The 7,091-nt window shown below is 36.5% G+C and overlaps 1 protein-coding gene across 1 annotated transcript in view; it reads left to right on the top strand.

The window, feature by feature from the left end:
- TASP1 (taspase 1) overlaps positions 1 to 7,091 on the top strand; it is a 259,816-nt gene that overhangs the window by 129,344 nt on the left and 123,381 nt on the right. The window lies entirely within an intron of this gene.

Below are 7,091 nucleotides of genomic sequence, written 5' to 3'. Positions count from 1 at the left end.
TTGAATTTCCCTGATGGCTAATGATGATGAACATTTTTTCATGTGTCTGTTAGCCATTTGTATGTCTTCTTTGGAGAAGTGTCTGTTCATGTCTTCTGCCCATTTTTTGACTTGATTATTTGTTTTTTGGGTGTTGAGTACTGGTTTTTAAACTGTGCCCCAGAACCCAAGATTCTCACCCTCACCCCCACCCCCAAGAATGCATAAAAGAGCCAGGCACAACCCCAGACTCAACAAGACCCACTCCTCCTCCTGTGTAGTTTATTGCCCATACTACTGAGCAAGACTTCATTTGTACTGAGGGATCCCTGGCTAAAAAGTTTTTTAAATGACACACTCAGGAAATCCCCAGAAAAGTCAGTGAGTTCCTAGGGCCACCTTAGAAGTTGAGCAACATCGAAGGGAGTTCTGAAATAGTGGAGACACGATGCAAGGAAAAGATCTTTACTTCAAGCAAATTGAAAAATCCAGAGGTAGAGTATGCCTCAACAAATATTACATGAAGTCTGTTAGGAGAAGGTACATCTAGACATTTACATTTCTTTGGTTTTTGCTTTAGATTCTAACTCCCCTTAAATATACTGATACACTAGGACATTACTTATTTTAATAGAAAACATGTAGCTGCCTGAAATAAGTGCTTTATTTCCCTTTTAAACACAGCCAGGGGAAGTCTAGGCCATATCCCAGAATACCACAGCTCTGCAGGTGGCAGACTGCCTGACTTTCAAGGACAGTTCCCTAACCTGACTGTAAACTCTCTGAGGAAAGGTCTGATCCACTGTTTGATTTTGCACACAGCAGACATGTGGGCATACTTAGTCTTCAGTTAGGGGGAAATAAAGTACGTCTGAATCCCTGGCATCACAAAAACAAGAAAAATAAGTGATGATACATGCAAGGCCATTCTAACATCAGGGCCTCAGTTTTCCATCTCCTTTCTCAAGATTCAGTTTCATGCAAATCCAGAGGATGCCACTACCTTAGGGAAGACTTAACAATAACTAAGTTTGCTCATTTGGTATGGAAGAAGTAAAGTTTATCTTCTTCAGTAGGTAAGATGAAAGTATGAAAGTAAAGAACTGCATTAGACACATTTTATTCCAGAAAAAAAAAAAAAAGGATAATCCTAAAGAGAAATGTACTTTAAAGGGGGAACATTTGTTTCATTATTCTAAGAAATAATTCCTAAATCTTTATACCCTTGCAAGCTCAATACAGAAGTGTCTGTTCCTTGTCCAGATGCCAAGTCTTATGTCTTCTACAGGAGGCCTTCTCAAACTTTAATGTATACACAAATCATCTGAGAATCTGTTAAATGCAGATTTGATTAAGTACTCTGGCATTGGTCAAGACTCTCCATTTACCAACCTCTCTAGCAATGCTGATGTTGCCGATCCCCAGACCCTACCTTAAGAAACAAGGTAAGATAGCATCCTATGGTTTTCATTATCAGCCAAACCCATCTGCTCTATTCATTTTAAGACAAATAATTTTATGGGCACAAATCTGCTGAAGGAGAAACTTAAACCACCTAAGACTAACATTATGTTAGCATAAAAGATTTAAGTTCTGTCTGGTTCAACTATCAATTGGTGGCATATCACCATAATCATACCACAATGAACATACTGTAAAGTATCTTAAAGTATGGTTCTTTCAGAAACAGACAACTCTCATACAAATAAACAGAAACTATAAAATACTTTCCTTAACAACAATAAATTCAAGAAAGGGTATTCTTCATTAGTTCTTTATTAACTGTGACTGCTAATCCCAAGCATTCTGTAAAACAGAATGTTAACTGAGGGGATACATAACGTATACACAATGATATACATTACTTACACAACAATTCTCTTAGCACTTCAATCAGGATATCATAAACTCTGAGGATTCTTATGTCTAACCTTATTCTTATTCTTATGTCTAACCAAACTACTAGAGAAAGATACAAAAATATTATATGTAGATGGATTTACAGTAACTTGGTTTTTAAAAATGAAAAATCAAGTAAAAAATAGAGAATCCTGTTCCAAATTAAGCTAAATATTCCTAAGGGCTTGCAACACCTGCAAAAATCAGAATTACTTCATAAATATTCAAGAATTAGTTCATAGATTTCACATACTGAAAGGCAAATTTAAGGATGATGAAGTAATATTTAAGCATTTTTATGAAGTGTAGATAAATTGAGTGAAAGACAAACTCTGGTATTTTGGCCATAATAATTTCACAGAACTCATTTCTACAGAAATGAAATCTTAGAAAGGTTAAAAAGCACACAATGACTGTTACTATATAGAGCTACTATTATGCTCTTACACTCCATAAATACTTAAAAGTACATGCACCACCTATGGTGATTAACATAACATAATAAAATTTTTTTAAAAATTTTTTAAAAAGTACATGCACCACATAGGTACACATGCACCTATTGTCCTAGACTGACACATGCTATTTGCATTACTTTTTTGATAAAATTTTTGTGACTAAAAAGCAATTGTATAAACTGTATAGTTACCCTTATAATAAACACATGTATATAAAGTTAGGACACGTACTGCATGGAGAACTGGGTGTTATACGAAAACAATGAATCATGGATCACTACATCAAAAACTAATGATGTTATGTATGGTGATTAACATAACAATAAAAAAAATTTTTTAAAGAGAAAAAAACTAATGTTTTTTTGTACTGTATGGTGATTAACATAACATAATAAAATAAAATTTAAAAAAGAAAATAATAAATAACTAAAGTTTGCATAGAGATTGCATGTTTTATGGAAAACACTGAAATAAAACTTTCTTCAAGTCACCAATAAACTAGTAATCATGTTGGGCTTAATGTCAAAAGTTTTTATTTTTCTCTGCTTCAAACTGGAGATGGCTATTACACAATTATTGTAAAATTAAATTAAGTAACACATTACTACTTTAAAAGGAGTAAGTCCCTTAAAACAAAGTTTAGGTACTTCCCACGAGAAAATTATGCTTCTAATCTGTGTTCTAACTCTGAAATCTGCCAAGAGACATCATCTATCAGTTACTTATCTCATTAACCTGGTCTTTCTTCTACACAGAATTACTCAAATATCAAAGAGTTAAAATGCAAAAATAGTATCAAATAGATAAGTGTATCCTGAAACTGGTATATGGTGGAATTAACTTAATACAATAACAAAGACAAATACATTTTTGTAAAAGATCCCAAACCTTCATAATACACCTTTGTTAGGTTTATGAGCATGATTATAATTGGCATGAGTTTTCACTTAAGAAAAGCATATGACTTATGCCCTCCATGACAGTACATTAATGGCAGCATAAAGCTTTATGTCTTTGAGTATTCTAACCATGGAATTAGCTCTGGCTACCAGAGACCTAGATCTGGCTCCATGTCTATCTCCCACAAACCAGCCCCACAGTGGGGCCACTAAAGGATTAAGTATATTAGGTATGTATAAACAAAGTATGATTTAGTTGGAATTATCTACTCTCGTATACCTGGCTTGGCTGAAACCAAGGAAAATTTGGAAATAAGAACACCCAATGACCTTTTTCTTCTATCCTTGGAAAATCACCCTTCTGGGAAGGAAAACTGAATGGGAAGGGAGGTGGGTGGGGGGATGGGGTAACTGGGTGATGGGCATTAAGGAGGGCACGTGATGTGATGAGCACTGGGTGTTATATGCAACTAATGAATCATTGAACATTCCATGCAAACCTAATGATGTATTATACGTTTGCTAATTGAGTTTAAATTAAAAAATTAAAAAAAAAAGAAAATCACCCTTCTGATGCCCAATACTATAAATGATGTTTCTGCAAATTACAGTCAAGATGTCTATTCTTAAATAACCCTTAATTTTCTTTGTTTAATAAAAGTATGCATTAAATATCTTTGCAGCACTACACAAATTAGTGTAAAACATATCTACAACAGAGAAAAAAATATATAAGAATTGAAATATATTCCTTAAATCACTCAATAAAAGTTAACAGAAACATTTTTAGCTAAAAATAAAAATAAAGAGGGTTAACCATGCTTTTAAGAGGCTTTAATATATCTACATTACAGCTTTAATTATAAATTCATACCATAACAAAGTTCCAGAGGATTACCTAAAAATTCCAAACCCTCAAAGACAGCAAAAGACAATGTTTTCCAAATGGCAGAATACCTAGACAGTGTTCTGAGGCCTGCAACATTCAACTTAGAAAAAGCCATGCTTTTAATCTTGGTTTTTAAAATGATATTTCAAATAATGAATTATGGATTTTTTTGTTTCAAAATGGAACAGTTTGAGAGCCTCAGTGTGCATGTTGAGTGAGCACGTGTACATGATGGAAGAGACCAGATGAATATACTCATGACTTAAATTATTACACAGCGGAACAGTAAAACCACAAGGGTAGTTTCATACAGCTTTAAATCATTTTTATTCTTATTCATATGCTGTTCAATTAAAATTATTTTATACTTATAATGAACCACTGGTTAAGGAAAGTAAACCTAAGACACACTGGAGTTGAAATAAAAATTAAGGAATTTAAGAATGAAAGTCTGACAAAGTCCTTAAGATAATATTAGATAGATCATTAAATTGCATTCATCTGATCAAAATACTTAGAGAACACACCTCGATGATTACAAATATCAGTTTAAAGTATTATGATGAATATATCCGATCTGGCTTCTTATTTTTCTGGAATAAATATTAATCACAACTTTTAAATTCTAAATCAAAATTCTAAATTAAACATGCACCCAGCAATTAAACCCTAAATATTTACCCAAGAGAAATCAAAATATATAAAACAAAAGAATGTTTGTTTTGACAAAAGAATGTCAAAAATGTTCACAGCACTTTTAACTGCAACAGCCAAAAGCTGGAAACAACCCAAATGCCTATCAAGAGGGAAATGGGGGGTGGGGGTGCGCGGAGCAAGATGGCGGAGGAGTAAGAGACCTGGATTTCATCTGGTCCCAGGAATTCAGCTGGATAGGGATCAAACCATTCTGAACACCTACAAACTCAATAGGAGATCAAAGAAAAGAAGAGCAACAACTCTCTGAAGAGAAAAGCAACCACTTTCTGGAACGTAGGACATGTGGAGAACTGAATCCCAGGCGATATGCGGGAGGATAGACGGCGGGGGAGGGGGCCTCCATCAGCCGCTTCTGGCAAGTGATAGAGCAGCGGAGCACAAAATCGGAACTTTCAGAAGTCGGCTCCGCTGAGGGACATTGCTACTGTGGCTAAGCGGGGGGTGGAACCCTCATGGGACAGTGTGGTATCAGGACCCTCGGGGTCACAGAAAGACCAGGGGGTGCCTGAGTGCGGCAGACTCCCAGGTATCAGAGCAGGGAAGCTGGCTGCAGAAACGGAGCTGAGGCGCAGGCTCTCAGCTCAGGGTTGCCATAAACCGTGATCCACAGCACAGTCGGGCCACTGCTCTTCCCACAGGGACCCAACAAGCGACAGATCTGGGGGGACTCCCCTCCCTCCCCTGGGAGGAGCAGCGCAGGAGCGCACCGCAGGGATCTGCTGGGTTTGGAGACTCCACACGGGGTTGGGTGCCAGAGATAGAAATGCTCAGTCATAGGCCAGGTGAGCACAGAGTGCAGCCGGAGACCAGGGAGATGGGAGTGACTGACTGCTTTTCTCTGGGGGCTCACTGAGGAGTGGGGCCCTGAGGTCTCAGCTCCTCCGGGGCAGAGATTAGAGGCCGCCATTTTCACTCTCCTCCTCCAAAGCTGCATGGAAAGCTTTCAGGAAACAAAAGCTCCCGAGAGCAAACCCGAGCAGATTACTTAGCCCAGACCAGGCAAGGGCGGGGCAATTCCGCCTCTGGCAAAGACATTTGGGAACCACAGCAACAGGCCGCTCCCCCAGAAGATCAACGAGAACAGCCAGCCAAGACCAAGTTTACCGATCAATGAGAACGGCAGAACTCCAGAGCAGGGGAATAATGCACATAGAATCCATTTTTTACCATAATTCTTTAGTCTTCCAAAGTTGATTTTTTTTTAACTTTTTTTTTTTTGTATTTTTCTTTTTCCCTTTTTCAACCAACATCTTATCTATCCCTTTTTTTAAAAAAAATTTTTATTTTTCATTTTTAGAGTCATATTCTATCCCTTCACAGTAGTAGCCATATTTTTGGCATATATATATGTCATTCTCCCTTTAAAATTTTGAGATAGTTTCTTCTAACAGATCAAAATATACCCTAAATCTCTAGTGTATGAATTTGTTCTACTCTCCTGCCTGATCACATTCTCTCCCTTTTTTCCCTTTTTTTTAAAAATGCTCTTCTTTCTTTTCTCAAATAACTTCTTATCAATTCCTTTCATAAAATTATTTATAATTTTCATCTTTACAGTCATATTCCATCTCTTCACCATACCAACCCTTATTTTTGTACATATATAAGTTAATCTTTCTTTAAAATTCAGGGAGGCACTTTCTTCTAACAAAACAAAATACACCCAAAATCTAGTGTGTGGCACTGATCTATGCACCAGCCTGATCATATTTGATCATATTCTGGCTTTTTTTGTTCTGTTTTTGTTTGTTTTTATCTTTTTCTTTTACTTTTTTTTCTTTTTCTTTTGTCTTTCTTTCCCTTTCTTTTCCCCCGGCTTCAGGTCTTTTCTGATTTGTTTAGAGTATATTTTCTGGGGACGTTGTTACCCTGCTAGCATTTTGTTCTCTCATTCATCTATTCTCCTCTGCACAAAATGACAAGACGGAAAAAATCACCTTAACAAAAAGAACAAGAAGTAGTACCGACTGCCAGGGACCTACTCAATACGGACATAAGTACGATGTCAGATCAAGAGTTCAGAATCATCACTTTAAAGATACTAGCTGGGCTTGAAAAAAGCATGGAAGTATTAGAGAAACCCTTTCTGGAGAAATAAAAGAACTAAAATCTATCCAAGTCAAAATCAAAAGGCTATTAATGAGGTGCAATCAAAAATAGGTGCACGAACTGGTAGGATAAATGAGGCAGAAGAGAGAATCAGTGATATAGAACACCAAATGATGGAAAATAAAGAAGCTGAGAAAAAGA

This window comes from Leptonychotes weddellii, chromosome 10, assembly GCF_054177405.1.
Source record: "Leptonychotes weddellii isolate Sample4059 chromosome 10, ASM5417740v2, whole genome shotgun sequence".
Classification (NCBI taxonomy): Eukaryota; Metazoa; Chordata; class Mammalia; order Carnivora; family Phocidae; genus Leptonychotes; species Leptonychotes weddellii.
Note: the sequence above shows the minus strand (reverse complement) of the source record. Positions and strands in the feature narration are given on the sequence as shown.